General features: G+C 40.1%; 1 long non-coding RNA gene across 4 annotated transcripts in view; it reads left to right on the top strand.

Annotated features, from left to right (window-relative positions):
- The window catches only part of LOC130366966 (uncharacterized), a 77,928-nt gene that overhangs the window by 37,311 nt on the left and 15,708 nt on the right, over positions 1–24,909 (top strand). For all 4 annotated transcript variants that reach the window (XR_008892018.1, XR_008892016.1, XR_008892015.1 and 1 more), the window contains exon 2: positions 14,435–14,474. This is a non-coding gene — a long non-coding RNA (uncharacterized LOC130366966). The remainder of the gene's footprint in view (positions 1–14,434; positions 14,475–24,909) is intronic.

Here is a 24,909-nt window from a genome sequence, read left to right as displayed (position 1 = left end):
AACAAAAGTAAAAATGTTTTAAGAAAACAATTATGTTTAAAATTTCCCTATTCTGATCCCCTATAACTTTATTTTTCCCGTTACACGATTGTATGAGGGATGATACAAAATTTTATCGGTACCACTTTTGCATATATGTGACTTTTTGATTACACTTTATTCCATTTTTTTCTGCGATGCGACTGAAAATCTGCAATTTTTGACTTTGTTACCACTGCAAGGGATCATTAACATTATATTTCAATAGCTCGGAACTTGCCTCATGTGGCGGTACCAAATATGTTTATTTTTTTACATTGTATTAATTGTAAAATAGAAATAATGTAAAATTTAGTTTCTTAATGGGGAGGGGTTTTATTCTTTTTAACAAACAAACCCCTTTTCATTTATTTTGTAACCACTTTTTAAGTACCCCACAGGAGATTATTTACTGCAATGTATTGATTGTTGTTACTGTTCAGTGCTATGCATTGGCCTAGCACTGAACAGTAATATCGCGGTCCACTTTATTAGTCATCTACAAGACAGACTATTCCAGTGGACAGCAGTTCGGAGAAGGTGAGCAGAGTTCTGGCAGTCATCTTGACTCATCGGACCCCCGCAATCATGCTATAGGTGGTCTGATGAGTCTCACATAGTCTCCCTAATGCTTTAGATGGGGAGTGTATTGATTATTGCATCTAAAGGGTAAATGGCATACATCAGCATGACCGCTAATGTCTGCTATCATCCATGAAGTCTTGGCTGCTGATAACAGCCGCCGGCTTGTTCCGATCATTTTGTTCTGAGACATGCACATTTAAAGGGGTTATCCACCATAAGGTGATTTTAGTACATATCTGACAGTAATGGATATGCTTAGGAAGGATCTGCGCTTGTCTTGGGGCTAAATTGGTATTTTGTGAGATTACCATAACACTGTGGCTAGCTTTTTGTGAACTGGTATTTCCTGTTTGAGTTTTCTTCTTTGCCTACAAATCCCACAATTCCATTTTCCTCCCTCCCACACATCAGCCACCCCACCCATTGAAACATAAATGAGCTGCATCCATTCAAAAGACCTGTGGTTTTCAATCAGGGTGCCTACAGCTGTTGCATTAGATGCAGATTGATCTCTCTCCCACCAAGCAATCCCTCCACCCATTCAAGCAGACAGGCTCCCTGTCATCAGCTGACTAGTGAGTCAGGTCTCGGCCACATTGCAACCTGGGAAAAATCTGAGACAACAGTCATTTTGTATGCTGTGAAAAATAAATATTGGGGTGAAAATCACAGAAGAATTGTGAGAAAACCGTCACACACAGGTACAGACACTATATTATGAACTACACTAACTTTACAGCCCCTGTAGCATAGTCAAATAAAAAAAAATCCTGGAATACCCCTTTAAGGAAACAGTCTCATGAACGGTTCCTTTCCAAAGTACACACACAGGTCTTATACAGATATGTTGTAGCGATGGTGCATTTAAACTATGAAAGATTGTAAAGACATGTTTCCAAAACAGTGTCCTTTAATACTGTCCTTTAACTTTAATGAAACATTTTGATTAGAGTTTTTAAAATAAACAACAGATAAATTGACATAACGCATACATTTAAGAAAATGTCTGTTCTAACGTCTTTTCTATCATTTAGGGTCAAAGCTATCTGCATAAAATATTTTATTGCAAACAAATAACCAATAGCTCCCGAGCTCATATCTGCTTTAAATTTAACAGCCCACTACTCTTCAATTGGGTAATTGCCACTCAACCTTGCTGAAAGCTGTAATTTGTAAGTAATTTTCTTCACTGGTATATAAGGGCGATGGAGGAGAACACAGCTAGCATTAGTGTCCTAATGGTAATTATGGCACTGGCATTAGGAAACACCTTGTTGGGATCTTTGTGTTTACAAGTTGATAAGAACAAGCGACAAATACAGAGCTATATTAAAATATCCTTGCAGTTTGTAGAGGAGACAATCTACATTTTAGATGTACTCAGATATTTTTATAATTATTCTGCTGTTTTCTGGTTGAAGTTATTTGACAGTTATAGACAATCTATTAATTACACTTACTTGATGGAAATGCTGAGCTTTTGATTATGGTCTTTTTTAATAACAGTGTGGAAAGAGCTCTTCTGCACTTAACCGTTTGACTTCCACAGACAAGTCTTTTATGACATTGAATTAACATCCACTGTTTAATCTGTGTACAAACTCCTTCCACAAATCTATTTACTGTAAATGCAAATAAAATTAGAAGCTTGATGGTATTAAAGGGCATTTATTTTTTGCTTCTTCATATTTTAGTGTTCTTAAATGTAATAGTCAGAGTAATATAGCTAGGCCAAGGTGTCTTGGTGCTTAGGTGCTCATTTGTATATAGTATGTTATGATAACTGATAGATTACAAATCAGTACTGAGAATTAAAGGGGCACTCTGCTGGAAAATATATGTTTTTTTTATCAACTGGTGACAGAAAGTTAAAGAGATTTGTAAATTACTTCTATGTAAAAATCTTAATCCTTCCATTACTTATGAGCTGCTATATACTCCACAGGAAGTTCTTTTCTTTTTGAATTTCCTTTCTGTCTGACCACGGTGCTCTCTGCTGACACCTCTGTCCATTTTAGGAACTGTTCAGAGTAGGAGCAAATCCCTTTAGCGTACCTCTCCTGCTCTGGACAGTTCCTGACATGGACAGAGGTGTCAGCAGAGAGCACTGTGGTCAGACAGAAAGGAAATTCAAAAAGAAAATAACTTCCTCTGTAGTATACAGCAGCTGATAAGTACTGGAAGGATTACGATTTTTTAATTTTTACAAATCTGTTTAACTTTCTGGCACCAGTATGGGTATGTCCTGGGTCCCGGTCCTGCAATATAACGCGGGGTCACATGGTGACCCCGCATCATATCGCGGCGGGCCTGGCGTCATAGTGAAGCCGGGACCCGCCTCTAATAGCGCACGGCACTGATCGCTGTGCCGCGCGCTATTAACCCTTTAGCCGCGCACTCAAAGCTGAGCCGTGCGGCTAAAAACGAAAGTGAAAGTTGCCAGTTAGCTCAGGGAGCTTTTCGGGATCGCCGCAGTATAATCGCGGCATCCCAAACAGCTGTAGTACAGGAAGAGGTCTTCTTACCTTCTCTTGTGCTGTCCGATCGCCGAATGAATGCTTCAAGCCTGAGATCCAGGCTTGAGCATTCAATTGCCAAAAACACTGATTGATCCATTCCTATGGAGATGGATCAATCAGTGTAAAATATCAGTTAATGCAATGTTATAGCCCCCTATAGGAGCTATAATATGGCATAAGAAAAGTGTAAAAAAATCATTAACCCTTTCAATTATTCCTTCCCCTAATAAAAGTTTGAATCACCCGGCATTTCCAAGAATAAAAAAAACATTATGTAAATAATGATAAAAATAAACATATGTGGTATCGCCGCGTGCGGAAATGTCCGAATTATAAAAATATACCACTTTTTTAACCGCTCGTGCAATGGCATACGCGCAAAAAAAATTCCAAAGTCAAAAATAGCGCATTTTTGATCACTTTTTATACCACAAAAAATAATAAATATAAAGTGATCAAAAAGTTTGATCAGAACAAAAATGGTACTGCTAAAAACTTCAGATGACGGTGCAAAAAATGAGCCCTCAAAGCGCCCTGAACACAGAAAAATAAAAAAGTTATAGGGGTCAAAAGATGACCATTTTAAACGTATACATTTTCCTGCATCTATTCATGATTTTTTTCTGAAGTGATACAAAATCAAACCTATACAAGTAGGGTATAATTTTAACCGTATGGACCTACAGAATAAAGATAAGGTATCATTTTTGCCGAAAAATGTACTGCGTAAAAACGGAAGCCCCCCTGATTTTTTTTTCCCTTTTCACCATAGATTTTTGGGTAAAATGACTAATATCATCACAAATAGAACTAGTGACGCAAAAAATAAGCCATCATATAGCATTTTAGGTGAAAATTTTTAAGAGTTATGATTTTTTAAAGTTAAGGAGGAAAAATTGAAAATGAAAAAACGGAAAAAGCCCGGGTCCTTAAGGGGTTAAATACTGATGGTTGTTATAGGGGCAGAGCTCCCACTTTGTTAAAGGAATCTGCTTTATTAGGATCCTTCACACATACTTTTTGCACTGATAGCCAGCCATCTTGCCTCGGGACCTAGGGGGGGGGGGTTTGTCCCCCCCCCCCTCTGACTAGCTGATTGCAGCGTTTTGCACAGAAAAATCCTGAGCAGCGCAGTGTGTGTGTCCCGATCACGGGAATCGGGACACACACACTGCTCTGCTAGGAGACCCCAGTGTCCCTTACCTGTTCCCCCTTCCCCCGATGTCCCTTACCCGTCCCGAGCTGCCGACGCTGTGCCCGCCGACATGCTTTAGCTCTTGTAAAAGAGCTGTTTTGTTGTACAACAGCTCTCCCTAGTGTCCTAAACCTGTTACTGCATGTTTTGTAGGGGGGAGCTGTTGTACAGAAGTAAAAAAAATAAAAAATAAATATATATATATATATATATATATATATATATATATATATATATGTGTGTGTGTAAATTAGCTCACCACACCACCTACACAGGTAGTGTGTCCTGCAAAACAGCTTAGGCTCCAGTTAAGAAGTCTCAGAACTGATTGGGATTCATGCCAAGCCAGAACTCTCTCCAGAAGGAAAGAGGACCCATCTGCAGACAGCTGTTTCAGGGTGTTTGCCCCTCGTCAGTACAGAGCAGGGTGATCTGGCTTAGCTGTGGTGAGAGGCCTTTACATGTTTTTTTTTACCCAGGAGCCCACGGAGTGCTAAGTGGCCTACTTGAATCCCCATAACACCTGAAGAGGTGTCCTCTCCCTGAGGAAAGTATTGACCCCATATATATATATATATATATATATATATATATATATATATATATATACACACACACACACGCGTATATATACACGTATATATACATATATTTATACGCGTACCGTATATACTCGAGTATAAGCCGAATTTTTCAGCACGATTTTTCGTGCTGAAAACACCCCCCTCGGCTTATACTCGAGTGAACTCTCCGCCCTCAGTGGTCTTCAACCTGCGGACCTCCAAATGTTTCAAAACTACAACTCCCAGTAAGGAACAGTCACGTTGCCCTGACGACGACGCAGAGGGACGTTCATTACCAACGTCCCTCTGCGTCATCGTCAAGGCAACGCCTCTATTCCGGGTCCGAAGCGTGGAGAAGAGGCCCCCCGGTGAAGATGGCAGCCCGAAACCACTATCCCACCGGACGACCTCCCCACTGGACAGTCCTGCAGCACCGGACCAGCGCACCCTAACGTCCCACCGAGCGGAGGTGAGTATAAAACTAAAGGGGGGGGGGGGCTGGATGATGTCAAAGGCCGCAGTGGTCTTCAACCTGTGGACCTCCAGAGGTTTCAAAACTACAACTCCCAGCAATTTTAATTGTATGGACCTACAGAATAATGAGAAGGTGTCATTTTTACTGAAATATGCACTGCGTAGAAACGGAACCCCCAAAAGTTACAAAATGACGTTTTGTCTTCGATTTTGTCGCACAATGATTAATAAGCCATAATATGGATTTTTAGGTGGAAAATTTAAAGGGTTATGATTTTTAAAAGGTAAGGAGGAAAAAACGAAAATGCAAAAACTGAAAAACCCTGTGTCCTTAAGGGGTTAAAGAGACACATGTCAGATTTGAAAAAACGGACTTGGTCATGAAGGTCAAAACTAGCTGGGTCATGAAGGGGTTAAGGGGTTAAAAAAAACTAAAACAAAATAAGTATGTTTTTAAACTTCCGTAATCTGACTCCGTACAACTTTATTTTCCCATATATGGGACTTTATAAAGGCTATTTTTTGTGCCATGATCTGTAGATTTTATTGGTACCACTTCTGCATATATATGACTTTTTGATCACTTTTTGATCCATTTTATTGGCAATGTCAAAAATCAGCAATTTTGGGTAGTGTTATGTTTACCGTATCCGATCATTTACATTATATTTTAATAGTTTGGACATTAACACATGTCGCGATACCAAATATCTTTATTTTTTATTGCTCATTCACATTTGTAAAAAACCCTTTTTTTGTCCATTGCTGTTAAAGGTTAAAAGTCAAAATAAATTATTAAATTGTATGACTTTTTAGCAGCGTAGTGCATGCCTAAAAGTGACCATTCACATTATGCATATGTTTCCAGAAGTGAATTTTGTAAATGTAGCATTCATGAAAGATAATTCAGAGCCTTTCTATGACTTCATAGTGCCAAAAACCCTTGTGTGACCACCGATCTCTTGCCCAGAAATGGATTTACGGTATATTTAATTATCATAAAATACAAAAATCTGCCCCAACAACATTGATTTGTATTTATTTTCCTAAAGTATGGACAAAGGGATCCATATGTACATGGTAGCTTGCAGTAAAAGAGAATCACGCGAGCTCTAATCTATGATACCCATGCTGACAATCCTCTAACCTCCATTCCTAAAACTTTCACCCCACAATGACCATTGCTACCCTGTTTATACATTCAATGTTTATGACATAGCATAGGAAAATAAACATTTATGTGAAGCAGCTGATATCTAATGTGCACTATAAATTAAATATGTATGGTTTTTGTAAGGCATCAGATACAATTCATTGGGGTGTGTGATTTCAATTTTCCTATGTATGCTGAGGTTGATGCAATGCATATTAGTATTGACTCTCTTGATACTGAGAAACCTGGAGAAATAAATTCTGTAAGGTATTCAACAGAACAGACGTGTGTTTTGCATCTTCACTGAGCAGTTACCTACAGTTCCTTTGTTCAATGAGACATGGAAATTAGGATGAGTGTTCTTAGCAGGGACATGGTTGTATGGCTGCAGAATGAATCTTTAGAGAGCACACAAATGTAACATTTTACTGTGGTTATTTGCATACCCTGTTCATAACTCAAAGGCTAAAACTTAAGACAGATTTAAACAAGAGCAGACTCTTAAAGTTGGCGGGGGATGCACTTTTGCAGCTTTCTATGAGCTGCATGACATTACACCATATGGTTTTCTGCACTGAATTTTCCATTATGTCTTCACATTTATTTTATTAAATATTAACAGCTCGCTTTTATCCTGCTGCTTTTAGATGTGTATGCCTGGCTCCACCAGAGTCTGACATCACATGAGGTTAGGAGCAGCGGATTGTCAACCCTCAACCTCTTGAATGTACAAACCTTTGGGTAAAGCACATGTTCTGCATTTTCTTTCTTTAATTCAATATGTTTAGATCTGTACAAATTTATTTTCTGCTTCTATTGTCTGTTCTATTCATCTGCATGAAACAAAAACATGAAGGTCTTATAGAAACCACCTCCAAAACCTCCATTTCCCGTTGTGTGCAGTGACTGCACATGATGTAGTATCAGTGAAATACACAGTATAGATATATCCATTAAACACATAGCTCAGACGACACTAGCTATATACATTATTAGGTATGCAGCAGTTCCCCCACATTAGTAGCAGTTTCTCCACATTGGGTAACAGTTTCCCCACATTAGGTAGCATAGCTTCCCCACATTAGGTAGCATAGTTTCCCCACATTAGGTAGCATAGTTTCCCTACATTAGGTAGCATATATTCCCCACATTAAGTAGCACAGTTTCCCCACATTAGGTAGCATAGTTTCCCCACATTAGGCAGCATCGTTTTCCCACATTAGGTAGCATAGTTTCCCCACATTAGGTAGCATAGTTTTCCCACATTAGGTAGCATAGATTCCCCACATTAGGTAGCAGTTTCTCCACATTAGGGTAGCATAGTTTCCTCACATTAGGTTAGTATATATTCCCCACATTATGTAGTATAGTTTCCCACATTAGGTAGCATAGTTTCCCCACATTATGTAGCATAGTTTCCCCACATTAGGTAGCAGTTTCCCCACATTAGGTAACATAGTTTCCCCACATTAGGTAGCATAGTTTCCCCACATTAGGTAGCAGTTTCCCCACATTAGGTAGCATAGTTTCCCCACATTAGGTAGCATAGTTTTCCCACATTAGGTAACATAGATTCCCCACATTAGGTAGCATTTTCCCCACATTAGGAAGCATAGTTTCCCTGCATTAGGTAGCATAGTTTCCCCACATTAGGTAGCATAGATTACCCACATTAGGTAGTATAATTTCCCACATTTTGGTAGCATAGATTCCCGACATTAGGTAACATAGTTTCCCCACATTAGGTAACATAGTTTCCCCACATTAGGTAATATAGATTCCCCACATTAGGTAGCAGTTTACCCACATTAGGTAGCATAGTTTCCCCACATTAGGTAGCATAGTTTTCCCCACATTAGGTAACATTGATTCCCCACATTAGGTAGCAGTTCTCCCACATTAGGTAGCATAGTTTCCCCACAATAGGTAGCATAGTTTTCCCACATTAGGTAACATAGATTCCCCACATTAGACCGTTGCATACTCACTGTCTAAAGTGCCCACTGCGCTTTTATGCCCCACGGCCGTTTTAGAACAGTGCGTAGTGGTGGCGCAGCAGCAGGGCCGGCCCTACCATGAACCTAGGAGGCACAAAAAAATTTAAATAAAAGGAGCAGCAAAGTGCCACCCTTCAAAAGTGCTGCCTGGGACCAATGGTCCCACTGGTCCCATGGTAGGGCCGGCCCTGGCTATTGTCATGATGGATTTATGTCTGTACTGCCCCTTAATGTTCCATAATATGCCACAAAAGACTATGGGGGAGATTTATCAAAACCTGTCCAGAGGAAAAGTTGCTGAGCTGCCCATAGCAACCAATCAGATTGCTTCTTTCATTTTTCAGAGTCCTTTTCAAAAATGAAAGAAGCGATCTGATTGGTTGCTATGGGCAACTCAGCAACTTTTTCTCTAGACAGGTTTTGATTAATCTCCCCCTATAAGTTCCCACAGGTTCTCGAGCCTGCAACTCCTACTGTTCTACACCACAGGTTTCAGCTATAAAAAAGTATTGTGATCAGGGGTTGCAGCAGTTACATTTATGACTAAGCCCCCATTATTGTTGTACCTACCATAAAGGTCAGGAAGACTCTCATACAGCTGCTCAGAGGCTGCACCAATTCTGTATACTATTCTCTTAGCAGCTAATTTTTGCTAAAATGCACTGTTGGATTGTAGAAAGCCAGTCAGCTGACCTGTTCTGCACCATTCAGCAATTGAAAAGCTCTGACTGCATGTACTCCACTAAAAGAGGTGGCATCTTTGTGTGTGAAGACATTGAGGGAGATTTAACAAAACCTGTCCAGAAGAAAAGTTGCTGAGTTGCCGATAGCAACCAATCAGATCGCTGCTTTCATTTTTTTAAGGCCTTTTCAAAAAATGAAAGAAGCGATCTGATTGGTTGCTATCGGCAACTCAGCAACTTTTCCTCTGGACAGGTTTTGATACATCTACCCAATTGAGGCTACCCACTGATATCTGCACCCTCCTGCCACTTACCAGGAGGGGGAAGACTTTATTATTGTTTTGAACCTTTTTTTTATGTTTAAAAGTCAACAATATTTTGCCCATTAGGCGTAAAGTCAATTTCTTTGAGTAAATCTGACTCTTTGACTCTTTTAAGACTTGAATGGTGTGGGACATTGCAGTGGTTAAAGGGGTACTTCGGTGGAAAACTTTTTTTTTTTAAATCAACTGGTGCCAGAAAGTCAAACATATTTGTAAATTACTTCTATTAAAACATCTTAATCCTTCCAGTACTTATTAGCTGCTGAATACTACAGAGGAAATTATTTTCTTTTTGGAACACAGAGCTCTCTGCTGATACCACGAGCACAGTGATCTCTTAGAAAATCCCCATAGCAAACCTATGCTGCTTGGGTCAGTTCCTAAAATGGACAGAGATGTCAGCAGAGAGCACTGTGTGAAAAGAATTTCCTCTTTAGTATTCAGAAGCTAATAAGTACTAGAAGGATTAAGATTTTTTAATAGAAGTAATTTACAAATCTGTTTAATTTTCTAGCACCAGTTGATTTAAAAAAAAAAAAAAAGTTTTCCACCGGAGTACCTCTTTAATTATTTATCAACTGAGACTTTTCAGAATTGTCGCAAAATGTTTACACAAACACTCAAAATTTTGTGCAATCTCATGGCAGCCCAGACCACACTTAGAAAATCCCAGGCAAAGCCCTTGAGGCACTGTGCCCAGTGTTAGAAAGACCATGACTGGTGTGAGAACTGCAAGCATCAACCATCCCACAGCCTTTCTTCCTTTTTGCACTCTGTGCTCTCTCTGGCCTGACACAATAGGGCATGGCAAGTATGGTACACATCCTGCAACTTATGCATAAGGAAAAATGTTACAGAGCAGGAGAAGCTGGGTACATTTATATATACATACAGTATATGTATATATTACCTCTCTAACCTGTATTTTATTGAATGAAACCCTTGCTGACTCTGACTCCATTGATTTGTCCTGTTAAGGATTGGTTAATGTGCTGCCTTAATCTGCGAGTGACTACCGCTGTACTATTTTTGCCACGTGCCGACATAAGAAAATTCACACCAGGCCAGGTTGGTATGAGTTCCCTTCTCGGTATCCCAGGGAGTTCCCTTTTAATTCAGAAAAAACTGTTGGTTTGTACATTGTGCAAAGAAGGAGGTTTAGGGAGGGTTAGTTATGACATCACAATTAACATGTTACAGTTTGATTGGTTGTTCAAATATTGTGTCCGTAAATATTAGCATATATAGTGTCCATTAATTTCTTGGCAAAAGTTCTCTGTTCGTCAGATGTTTAGTCTTTCTACTCCCGCATGGAGTCGTCTCAAGGCCTATATTCGGAGTCACGAGCCGATAGCATTCTGACATATATGGGTTGAAGGGTAAAACTATGCATCATTCTATATGCTGATTAGTCATTTGAGCATGGCATAGCATAAGTCTTTATTTTGCAAGCCCTCTAGCTTGAGATTTCTGCATTTTTCCATAAAGCCCAATGTTTAGACTTCTTGCCTCCATAATCTTCATCCCAAGGTTCTTGATTACGTGCAAAGAGCAGCTGAAATGTTTTGAATTAAGAAAGCAAAGTTCTTCTGTAATAGCATCTCTAGCATTTTAGCAAAGGCATATGAGTATAGATATAGCGATCAATATATCAATATATTATAAACCCAACAGTCCTACTCTATGATTGATAAGTATCCCAGTGTTCATTCTGACAGCAAATTTCAATATAGTTTAAATCAGAGTCTTTTGACTTTTGTTTTAGTCGTATTTTAGTTATCTTGTTGACTAAATCTCCAACATATTTTGCATTGGCTAATATTTCAAACCATCTGCCCTAAAATGCAGCAATGGGTTATCCTAAAAAAACACATAAATATTACATATAAACAGCAGCACAGCACTCATGTCACACATGTGAAAGCAGCAACGTTTCAATTCTCCAACAGAATCATATTCAAGCAGGTTCCATTGGATTCTATTGGAGAATTGAAACATTACTGGTTTGACATTGGCTTAATAAAACATATTTTTTCTTTTTCATGATATTTGGAGTGCTGCGCTGCTGTTTTTCTATGTAAAGGGACCATGATCAGGTCTGGAACACTGACACCCACTTCCCAAAAGGAATGGTTTGAGTAGTGCTGCATTACATAAATATTTATTTATATACATACATACATATCTCTAAGTATAAGATGATTTACTACACAAGAATACCACTAGTGATACCACTAGAGAAAGAGAAAATATTTTTAACATACTTTTTACTGCCGTGTTGCTACTGACCAAATCCAGTACAACAAGACCAATAATACCAGTAATCAAGGAGGAAATATTATCACCATACATATTACCATCATACTGTTACTGGTCAAATCCTGTATACTGAGATTAATATTACCAATAATACCAGTATTAAAGGAGAAAATATTTCCCTATACGTATTACCATTATACTGTTACTGACCAAATCCTGTATACCAAGACCAATATTACCAATAATATTAATGTATAAGAAGTAATATTATCATCATGCATAATATCTAGAGATGAGCGTAAGTTACAGTAATTTGATTCGTCACGAACCTCAAGGCTCGGCAGTTGCTGACTTTAGCCTGCATAAATTAGTTCAGCTTTCAGGTGCTCCGGTGGGCTGGAAAAGGTGAATACAGTCCTAGACGAAGGTCTCCTAGGACTGTATCCACCTTTTCCATCCCACCGGAGCACCTGAAAGCTGAACTAATTTATGCAGGCTAAAGTCAGTAACTGCCGAGCCGTGAGGTTCGTGACGAATTGAATTACTGTAACTTCGCTCATCTCTAATAATATCATCAAACTGTAACTGATCCAAATACTATATACTGAGACCAATATTACCAAAAATACAAAAAGAAATATATTCAAGATACATATTACCATCATACTGTTACTGACCAAATCCAGTATACCGAGACCAATATTCCCAACAATACCAACTTACAAGGGATAAATTATACCACCACAGAGAAATAGTAAAAACCCCTTTAGGCTAATTCTGCCGCATGGAGTTTTTTGGGCCAAAAAATGCTGCGGGCAGATGTTAGCTGTAAATCAATGAGAAATCGCAAAATTCTTATTCCACTTGGCGCTTTTCACTTTGGTGTCTTTTTAATCCTTTTGGCATTTTTTCACTCTTTTTTGGGTGTTTTTCATCTCCTTCACAGTTTTCCAAAATTGCAGCATGTTGAGCCATAGAAGTGTATGGGAGCGAAAAAATGCCAAAAAAAACTATATGTGGGTTTTAACTTTGGCGTTTTTGCAGGGTTGTTTTTTTTTTTTTTTGGACTTTAGCGATCCAAAAAAGTGATGGAGATACAGTAGTTAAGGAAAAAATTGTATCTAACGAAATTTATATTTTTTATTACAACATTTTTATAAATTTTTAAACAGGGATCAATTTATGTGGGCGGGCGGGGACCTAAAAATTTAGCTGACAATAATAAAAATGTAGTGTGTGTGTGTGTGTGTGTGTTTCACTTTTTTTTATTTTATTTTTCATTTTTTTTTAGGTAGTACTACTACTCCCAGCATGGAACACACTGCTCCATGATGGGACCAGTAGTACATGTACTAATTGACAGATCGCCCGTTGCGATCCTCCTGTATAATGTATAGATGCGGCCAGCTGCTCTTCTATGGTCCCCTGCACTACCGTGTATATACACCTATTCATATTCATTGATGGTTCCAGCCAATCACAGCTCTCTGTGGGAAATAGGAATGTGTATATATACGTCGGTGCAGAGTGGCCGCATCTATACATTATACAGGTGGCAGATAGTCTATTAATGCAGATACTACAGCTCCCATCATGGAGCAGAATGTGCTCCATGTTGGGAGTTATAGTACCTGCTGGTAGGAACAGATCACCCGCTGCGATCGTCCTGTCTATATCACAGATGCAGAGCGGCTTTCCCCTGCACTCACATCTCTGCACTATATTCCGGCCGGCCACTCACTCATTCATATTTCCCTCAGAGAGCGGTGATTGGCTGCAACCATCCGGCCAATCACCACTCTGTGTGGAAAATATGATTGAGTGATGTTCTATTCACATCAGTGGCCAGAGTATAGTACAGAGATGCAGGCGCTGTATATAGCCACTCTGCATCTCTTCTAAATTATGGACAATCGCATCAGGTGTCACGACTGTCACCCGGGGCGATATGTCTATTAGTACAGGTACTACTACTCCCATCATGGAACAATCTATTTCATGCTGGGAGTTGTAGTACTACCTAAAAAATGTTAAAAAAAAGAGAAAAAAGTGAAACACACTCACTTTATTAAAAAATAATAAAATTTCTGTTATAAAATATATAATTTTGTTAAATTATTTTTTTCCATCACTACTGCATCCTTTTTTTCTTTTTTTTTTTTTGGTACCCAACAAATTTTGGGTACCAAATAAAACTGCCAAGGTGCAATTTCCACACAAATGAAAAAACGCCAAATGCAGGAAATTGCACTGGCATTTTTTCAACCCAAAAAACACAGGACAAGAAAACAAGTAGAAACTTAGCCATACACTGACCAAAAAAACAAAACAATAATGCCAGTATACAATATCAGAGCACCAGGAACACACATTATACAATGCAGTGACAGACTAATAGACAATGATGCAAACAAATAAGACCACTGTAGACAAACCAGCATTCCCCCATACAGTGACTATATAGGTGTAGATACCAGCTGTACACAAGATCTGTATACCCTATAAGTGATTACAGGTAAATTCAGTGACCTACAGATGATGTCTACTCTGATCAGAGTTGTCCTCCTTCCTTTTCTTCCATGTTTCAGCTAAAACGCATTAATTTAGCATCTGCAAAGTTTCCCATAGCAATGTAAATTTTTTAAATGAAAAATTTATGTTATAGATTTCATGGCAGTAAGCAGAGACAAAGTTTGAGAAGACAGGTAAGTATGGTTTTTATTTGACTTATTTTTACTTACTTATTCTTTTTTTAATTTTTCTTTTATTTTATTACAAAAAAAAAAAAAGACCAGGACTACTTGACATCAAAAACCAAAACAAGATATTTTTTTTAACCTAATAAAAGGTTTTTTTTAATTTATAATTTATAAAATATATATTTTTTAACCCTTGTGTGTGTGTTTAAAAAAAAATTCTTTTTGGCTTTGTAGTGGAAGCCATCTGATAGACGGAAACCATTTCTAAGTCGGGGATTCGCTATAGCTGATAAAATGGCAAGTGTTAACCGCCCATTAGAGCTAGACCCAGAGTGTCAACCAAAATGTTATAGAAAATAAAGAGACTCACATTTTTTTTTTTAAATAAAAAAAAAAAAAGTGGTGTCCCCCCTATTTTCAAACAGTAGCAGCCTGACATTACCAGGGTGGCAAGGGACATTAATTTTTGCCACTGTGAGCCTCAAAATACCAGCCTGCTACCGATTAGTCCCAGAGCATCTTTTTTTTAGATGGGTACCTGGCAATAATGGGAGGTTAACACTAGCCATTAGACGCCATCTATCGGAAAGCTTCCTCTATTAAGCCAAAAAAAAGTTGTTGTTCTTTTTATTATAAATCTTTATTGGAAAAGGTCCCTCATTTAGCCTTAAAGTAAGAAAATATATATCTTTCTGCAGTACTGTTGTGCGGTAATAACTCAATTATGAATTATGGTCAGAAAAATATTAATTATGAAAAATTAAAAATTATGAAAATAATCAAACATATCAAAATTATGACCTGGTGAATTGTAGACAAAGCTAAGCAATACAATTCACATCTGAGTCCGACTATTTCCTCAGTTATCAACAAGTTCTTTTTATGACGGGATGACATTAACGCTTAAGGATGTAGTTTTGGAATATACAATAATACACAGGTATTATAAAAGTATTCAGATTTATTGGTTATAAGGTTATAAACATAAATGAGTAACAAACACAATGATATATGCAAATGAATATCAATTAGATATATTAGTAAACATTATAAGTTTGTTAATTGACTATATATAGTAGAACAATACATGTGAGTAGTAAGTAACTTGTTACAATAAAACAAAAGCTACTAGGTTAGGAATATCATATAAGAAAAAGGTTCCATATCACTGTGTTCAGAGGAAACCTTACGATATCAAGATGGGCAATATCTAATCATAGACATCTCAATATGGAATCTACATATCACATGACTCCATGGAAGAATACCTCTGCCCCATTCTGGACTATTTTTCACATGTATTGTTCTACTATATGTTGTCAATTAACAATGTTTACTAAGATATCTAATTGATATTGATTTGCATATACCATTGTGTTTGTTACGCATTTATGTTTATAACCAATAAATCTGTATACTTTTATAATACCTGTTGTGTATTCTTGTATATTGCAAAACTACATCCTTAAGCGTTAATGTCATCCCGTCATAAAAAGAACTTGTTGATATCTGAGGAAATAGTCGGACTCAGAGGTGAATTGTATTGATTAGCTTTGTCTACAATTTACCAGGTCATAAGAGTAGTCTTGGTGTACCTTTTTTTTTTTAATAAACACATTTTTATTGAAATTTAACAATATAAACCACATTTCAAGGATGATCAGAAGAAAAAGTGCAGACGTAGGCATAGAAACCGATGATAGATACTAAACAGAGCCCTGTTCAAGTGGCAATGCCTAGAGATGGCAGGAACGTTGGCGGGAAAGAAAATAATATAATACATAAAAGATACCAGTTAGCCTAATTGGGGGTGAACACCACTTCATAAAGAAGAAAAGCACTACTTTTTATCTAGTTATCATTTAGTTTTTGTCATTGAAAACATGCAGCTGACAAAACATATGATGAAAACATATTCCTCACAAAAATGAACACTGGCTCTTACAGAGGCACCTGTCAATCATTGAATCACTTTACTCAATTTATGAGCAAGAAATGTGATAATGAAATTGGGTGATACTCAATCTTATCCCACCCACTGTATTAATCAAAACATTTGTTCAGCTCCTTCATATGCCTCAGATACCCCTGATGATGTGACTGGTGTCACGAAACATGTAGGGGAGGCAGAGTGTTTACGGTTTTAAATACAGCAGTGTGCTTATCCACGTGGCCCTGTAGCACTGCAGGCACAGGGCCATAATAGACTTTCAGTTGGAAGTCCATAAAAAATAAGAGTGTGGCAAAGCTGCTGGGATTTTTAACCACTTGTTTTCCTCACTAGTTTGTGATTTAAAATAATCCACAATAAAAGTGAAGTTTTAAAGGAGGGTGCACTCTAAGGGGGTTTTGCACCCTCACCTGGAACTTATTCTAGGTGTGGGGTTTGGTTGTTCTTTTGTCAGCTTTTTGACACAAGCTTGTCACAAAGGTTTGGCAAGACAAGTTCAGAAAAAAAAAGAAAGTCCTTACAGCATAAAGGTATAGCAGTCCTTGTGAGTGAATCTCCAGCTGTTGCTTAGGGGCTTGCCACAAAGGTTTGTCCAGCATCTCTGTTTTATATTGTGTTTTTAGAAGGGAAAAGGGAATTAATCTAACCCCACAAGAGGGGGGGGGGGGTTCTGGGGGTTGGGTACTGCCATCCCTCTTTCCTGGTCCCTTATCTTAGTTTGTTTTATGATGGCCAGAGTGCCTGACTTCAAAGGAGGTATAACTTAGACAGACAGACCGCCCCCCCCCCCCCCCCAATAAAACTGGAATACACAAAAACAAACACACACTCCGGATGAACCCTCACCCATATCTTAGATTATACATTATACACAAATACAATTATAATACACAAGTATGATTCCACAATCATCCCTTGGGCCTGACACCTCCCCTTTAAGATGGAGACAGGGAGATTTTTGCCTCTCCAGACTGATAGATCTGTCTCCAATGGACAGTGAAATTATATTGTTGGAGGATAAGACTCCAGCAAAGCAGTTTGCCAGTGTTACCTGACACTCTGCCCAACCATTCTAGAGGGTTGTGATCAGTTATGACAGTAAAACCCCTGCCATACAGGTATGGCTGTAATTTTCGCAAAGCCCAGACCACAGCTAGACATTCCTTCTCTATGACCGCATAGGCCACTTCTCTAGGCAATAGCTTCCTACTTAGGTAGAGAATGGGGTGTTCTTCTCCATTGGAGTTTACTTGGCTAAGAACAGCCCCCAGACCAAAATTGGAAGAATCTGTTTGTACCACAAACCTCCTATTGAAATCAGGGGACTGGAGGACCGGAGAGTTGGACAATGCTGTCTTGAGGGCAATGAAGGACTTATAACAATCCTCAGTCCAGGTAATTTGCTTGGACACCTTCTTTTTAGTCAAGTCTGTGAGAGGTTTTGCTATCTTACTATAGTCTGGGACAAATGTACAATAATACCCTGCGGTCCCAAAAAGGACATGACCTGTTTTTTTTATTAGTAATTCGGAAAAAATGGGGACGTGTTAGATGGTGCCAAATCCTTGAAGAAACCAATGTGCCAAAAATATTTCTTAAAAACAGTTTGGCTTTTATTGGTAATAATTAGTGTTGCTCGCAAATATTCACAATGCAAATTTTATTCGTGAATATCACATATTCGCGAATTCGCAAATATTGCACTATATATTCGTAATTACGAATATTCGTTATTTTTTTTTTCACAGTACACATCACAGTGATCACCCCTCTCTGCTTCCAACTTGTGTGGTGTAAAGAAGGCTCTAATACTACTGTGTGAGACTGGCGTGCGAATTTTCACACATGCGAAAATTAGAATATGCAAATTTTCACATATGTGAATATATAAGTTTTTGTATATGCTAATTTTCGCATATGTTAATTTTTGCATACGCAACTTTTCACATATGCGAAAATAAAACGAGAATATTACGAATATGCGAATGTTGGGAATATATGACGAATATTCGTCCATATATTCGCGAATTTGAATATGGCCTATGCCGCTCAACACTAGTAATAATGGTAGGGTGCAACACAAAGGTTCCGAAACCAGTGCCGGGTTCTTCGTCGGGCACACTCTATGCTATCTAACATGTCCCCATTTTTTCTGATTTACCATTGACACTGCACCGTTACCTGAAAGTCACGGTGAAGGGCGTAGAGGCTGCCTCCCGCACATCTGGACCTCCAGGAACAGCGAGTCTATGGGAGTCTAATCTTATTGCACATACCTTGCTCTATCCCAAATAATACTCCACTAGGAGCGCACCTCGTTTTTCTTTCCTATATTCTCCTCATGACCTGTTTTTTGGTCTTAGCAATTGGCCAGACCATAATAGACTCCACCTTACTGGGCTCAGGGCGTAGGGACTCTCCTCCTACCCTATGTCCCAAATACTGCACTTCTATCATGCCAACTTGACACTTTTCTGGTTTTCTGGTAAGCTCAGGTAAATCAGGCGTTCCTTCCAGGTCTAGCTAAATATGGCAATATCATCTAAGTATGCCACGGCGTATTCCCTGTGGCCCTCTAGCAGCTGATCAACCAGTCGTTGGAAAGTGGTTGAAGCATTTTTCATCCCAAAAGGCATGACACAGCGCTCAAACACCCCAAAGGAAGTGATAAATGCTGACCGCTCCTGGGACTCTGAGGTCATAGCGATCTGCCAGTACCCTCGGTTCAAATCCAGGATAGTCATGTATTGGGAACCTGCTAGCTGATCAAGCAGTTCATCTATTCTAGGCATGGGGTAAGCATCAAAGGTATTCACTGCATTTAACCTTTGGTTAAATTTATCTTTTTTGGGCACCAGAACTACTGGGGAGGCCCAGGGGCTTTTTAACTTCTTAACTACCCCTAGACTGTATATGGGCCTTTACATCTGGGGATACCTGATGGGCTACCTTTCTTAGCGGTGGCTGGTCTCCTGTATCAACATGGTGGGTGGCTAGAGTAGTTCGCCCTGGATTCCCAGTAAAGGTGGCACTAAAGGGGCCTAGTACATGACTTGGCTGCCTCTTTCTTTCCTCTGAGAGCTCTGGATTGATCTCAACATCCTGAAGGGATCCCTGGCTCTTAGCTTCCTCCACTAGGTCCAGTAAGGGATCACTACCCAGCCATTCCTCTGGTGCACTGCATACACTGAGTACCACCTCCTTAGGGTCATAGTATGCCTTTTGCATATTAATGTGGTACTGTCTCTTCCTCTGACCTTTCTCATCAAGGGCTACTACATATGTGGTGGGTTCTAGGTGCTGTAAAAGCGGGAAGGGACCCTCCCAGGCAGCCTGCAACTTATTCTGCTTGATGGGGTTCAGAACCATTACCTTCTGTCCCCCTTCATAGACCCGGTCCCTTGCATTGCGATCAAATCAGTACTTCTGCCTGGACTGTGCTGCTGTGAGGTTGTCATGTACCAGCCCAGTCAATGCCTGCATCCTGTCCATAAATTCAGAACATACTCCACTACAGAAGTCTCAGGGGCATGTAGCCCCCCTTCCCATTCCCCCTTAACTAAATCTAGGGGTCCCTGCACTTTGTGATCAAGGGCGAGAAACATGTAGACTCTTGGGGTACCTCCCTGTAAGCGAATAACAGATGGGGTAAATACTTTTCCCAGTCTCCGCACTCTGATTCTACAAAGGTTTTCAGCATTTGTTTCAAGGTCCCATTGAACCTCTCGCAGAGATCATTTGTTTGGGTGTGGTATGGGCTTGCTACCAAGTGCTGTACATTCACCTTCTTACAGAGACTTTGCATGAGTTTGGACATGAACCGTGTGCCCTGATCAGTGAGCATTTCCCTGGGGAACCCAACCCTGCAGAATATACTGATCAGTGCATCTGCCACCTTATCTGCCTAGACGGAGGATAAGGCAACAGCTTCAGGGTACCTGGTTGCATAATCCACCACAGAAAGAATAAATTTTTCCCTGTGCTGCTGGGTATAGCTAGAGGCCCCACAATATCAACTGCCACATATGACTGGTAGGGGCACTAGGGGAATACGAGTAACATCCCCAGACTTATCCACCCTCTGGCAGACACGATAGGATCTACAATAATTTGCAACAGCAGTTCCCATACCTTTGTCTTTGCCACTCCCAAATGTCCTGCCAAGGGGGTCTGCAAAATATATATAAAATAAATAAACACTAGCTGTTATTGAAGTTGTTAAACTAAAACATTAGGGTGACTAACTAACTAGAGCATCCATAGAAAGATGGTAGTGCTAGCGTATACTATCACAATAATACTTATATAACCAATAAATTACACAATTTATGACAAAATGATGATTTAAAAATGAAAAAAAAATCACCTCAAGCAGATATTGGCTGCCGTAAGCCGTTCTGGGAGAGTGGGATACCGAGAGTAATGCCACTGGTATTGTGCAGTAACCTGTCCGTGCCTCACCCTTGCATTGCTGTTACTCCGCCACTGCGTGACATCATGGAACGTTACAGGGGAGGTCTGGAGGAGGAGCATGTCCATCCTACACTGTGCGGCAATGTCGCTTGCATAGTGTAGGAGGATTGGATCGGCAAGGAAACAAATGCACGGCAAGGCAGTGCAGCATTGAGGTGATCAGGGGCAGACTGACAACACTCAAGGCCCCCGGACCAAATAAAGCAAGGGCCCTCAGTCAGCCCCCCTGGCCACACCTCTGCCCCGCCCCATTCTATGAGGCTTGTTTTTTTCTCCACCAATTGTACTTTGTCATTACATCACTCATTTTATTATAAATGGTGAAAGCAAATAATATTTGTGGGTCGAATTTTCTTTTTAAAACAGCACACTTTGAAAATTTTGGAGGGGTTTGTTACTACACAAAAAAGGCACATTATCTTCATGATAATAATAGTATATTATTACAACGATACCCAAATTATATAGGTTTTGTATTATTTTACTACTTTTAAAAAGTTATAGCTTTATGTAGGAAAATGTGTATGTTTCAAATTATCCTCGTATCCCTATAACTCTTATTTTTCCGTATAGGGGGATGTTTGAGGGCTCATGATCTGTAGTTTTTATCTGTACCATTCTTGTTCAGATTGGACTTTTTGCTCTTTTTTTTAATTAATTTTTATATATGAGGGTTTATGAACTGACCAAAACTCAGCAATTCTGGACAAATGATTGATGTCATTCCAAAGCAAAATTGGTGGTGCACAAAAAAAGCCCTCATATAGTTATGTAGGTAGGAAATTGAAAGCGTTATGAGTTTTAGAAGATCAGGAGAAAAAAAAAAAACTTCAAAAATGAAAGAGTCCTATAATAACATTTTTTTCACCATTTTTAGTTCCTATAGGGAGCTGTTACATGTCACCTTTTGTTTGCAAACATTAACCAATACTATACTATAGCACAGCATTCATAAGTGTTATTGGCGTATATTTATACAGGCTGCCTATATTCTTGGAGTGCCGATCTGATGGCATTGAGCCAGGTAGGGCCCCTTCAGCCTGCCTCTCAGCTGATTGAGACCCTGCAATTTTGCTGCAGTGGTCCCAATCAGATTTAGGCACCGCCATCAACTTTGATAGCGGTGTCTAAAGGGTTAATGCCAGACATCAGATGGATCGGTGATGTCTGGCATTAGCCGATGTATAAATCATTAGCTGGAACCAACACAGTGGGAGCAGACACTGTGTACATGTACGCCTTGCATCCCTAGGGTACGTTCACACCTACAGGATCTGCTGCATATTTTCTGCAGCTGATTTTGCTACCCATTGAAACTAATGGGTAACAACATCAGCTGCACAAAATATGCAGCAGATCCTGTAGGTGTGAATGTACCCTTAAGGGGTTAATAATAAGTAAACAAGCAGTGCGTCCACATGTTGTGGCCCCAGCTGGGTCTATTTCCCTCCTCCAGTGTCCACAGGTGACCAACAGGTTGCATCGCCAGCACAATTTTTTTAGAAAAATCGCGGCAAAAATAGAGCGGTTCTACCGCGATCTTTGAAATTGCGTTAAAACCGCGCTATTTTTTGGCGAGATAAAAAAAAAGTTCTGGTGATGCAACCTGTTTGTGACCTGTGGACACTGGAGGAAGGAAAGTGACCCCACTGGGCTGCTACTTTATACATCACCCAGCCCCAGGTTATATTGCTGATCTGAGGGGAAAGAGGCAGGACACAGGGACATTACTCACCCTCACATGAAGAGGCCGGTCTGTGTTCCTGGGAGGCCTGTCAGCTCTCACCCCATCCTCTTCCTGTGCTGAGGGTGGAGCCATCAATCAGGTCCTCTTCATCCCTGCTCTGCAGCCTGTCTCTGCTAATGATACCCAGACCAGGATCAGCGCAGGTATATTTACACAGGTGATAGAGCCTCAAGTTTGAGGCTTGATTAGGGTGTGCCCAGGCCCCGTGCGCACGCCTATGCATGTCACCAGGGGCACACCAACCTCTCTTCCTAGCCCATCTCCCTAGGTTTCGGCATTGGTTATTCATTGTCATCACATTTTACAATACACCTCATTTCACTTTTGGAAAACATCAATGTTCAGTCACAGGTAAACATTTATCAATCCCATGCACTCCCTCCCAGTTATCACATTTCACAGTGTCTCCCAAAGTCTGGCACAGTACCTCAGAACAAATCGGGCTCTCTCCTAGCCCATCTGGTGTGCAGGTAGTGTCCTCTGAAGCCTAATGACAGAGCATCCAACCCAAATCATTCCCCAGGAGAACATTAACAGGGATGTCCTCAGAGACCCCCACCTCCCTCAAATCTTTGCCTGTACCCCAATCAAGGTACACACCTCCAATTCCTTTTAATGCCATGGTTCTTCCAGGATGATGTTCTCTGTATCCACCCCTTCAGGCCGCACCAAGGTAAATGAGGCTCTAGAATCCCGTAAACCCACTGTGGGGTCACCTGGTCCCCCACAGTTACACTCTGCAGGTTATCCCCTCTTTCCTCCACTGCTCCGGACACCAGAAGAATGGCTATGTGTCCTCCAGCTGCCGGTGGAAAAAAAATTTTGTTGGGGAAAGTGGCACTCTTATTGCATCTGTAACATCGGTGGGTGTCCCCCTGACCCAATGTGGCTCTTGTGGCTTTTGGAGCTGATGGCAAGAATTTCACGGCTGGCCTGGTGGTGCTCTGTGGTTTTGTGGCTCCCCTCCAGGTACTTGCTCCAGCTTGTGCAGATCCATGCTTTGCTGTTGGTGCCCGGTTATTAGCAAAGTCATCCCCTAGTTTTGCTGTTTCCGCTGCTGTCTTGAGCTTGCGGACCAAAATCCACTCTCTTGCTTCAAAGCTCCGTGTTTGGAGAAACTGATCTAGGACCATCAAGTCCTCCAGGACCTCATGAGTAGTAGTGATGCTCGCGAATATTCGCAATTCGAATATTATTCGCGAATATCACATATTCGCGAATTCGCGAATTTCGCAAATATAGCGCTATATATTCGTAATTACGAATATTCGTTTTTTTGTTTTTGTTTTTTTCTTCACAGCACACATCACAGTGATCACCCCTCTCTGCTTCCAGCTTGTGTGGTGTAAAGAAGGCTGTAATACTACTGTGTGAGACTGGCGTGCGAAAATTCGCATATGCTAATTTTCACATATGCGAATTTTCACGTATGCTAATTTTGTATGTGTGAATTTTCACATATGTAAATTTTGGTATACGCGAATTTTCGCGTATGCGAAAATAAAACGAGAATATAACGAATATGCGAATATTTGCGAATATATGACGAATATTCGTCCATATATTCGCGAATATTCGCGAATTCGAATATGGCCTATGCCGCTCAACACTAATAAGTAGGGACTTGTAGGCCCCCAGTCCATTGCTTGAATGCAGTCCTTAGCTGAACTGCATGTTAAGTACAGCTTTCTGTGGTGCTTTGTTGCAAAGCCCTAAACTTTTTCCGATAAGCCTCTGGAGTCAGATTAAAACTTTTTAGCAGGGCAGATTTTATTGCCTCATAGTCCTGGTCACTTTCAGAGGGAAGAGAAGCAAACAGATAGATATCGTCCCCACTGTTCCTTAGGTAGATGGAACTGCCGGCAAACCTTTTCAAATCCCCTCAGGAACACATCCAGATTACCATTTTTTTCCAACATGGGGAAATGTTCCAAGCGAGGTTTGTGGTTGCCTTGATCCTGCACATCACTGCGTGTGGATAAAGCATCCCCTCTCAGCCTCAGAACCTCCAATTCATGCCTCCGCTGGGCCTCTCTTTCTGCTGCTCTTTCTACTGCCTCTCTCTCTGCAGCTTTGGCCTGTGCCTCTCTCTCTCTCTCTCTCTCTCTCTCTCTCTCTCTCTCTCTCTCTCTCTCTCTCTCTCTCTCTCTCTGCAGCTCGTGCCTCTCTCTGCAGTTTGGTACTGGAGAAGCAATTGGAGTTTCATATTAGCATCCACATTCCCAAGGTGTTGTAAGGCAGTCCACATAGAAGAGTCCAAGGCCTCATGT

Source organism: Hyla sarda, chromosome 4, assembly GCF_029499605.1.
Source record: "Hyla sarda isolate aHylSar1 chromosome 4, aHylSar1.hap1, whole genome shotgun sequence".
NCBI lineage: Eukaryota > Metazoa > Chordata > Amphibia > Anura > Hylidae > Hyla > Hyla sarda.
Note: the sequence above shows the minus strand (reverse complement) of the source record. Positions and strands in the feature narration are given on the sequence as shown.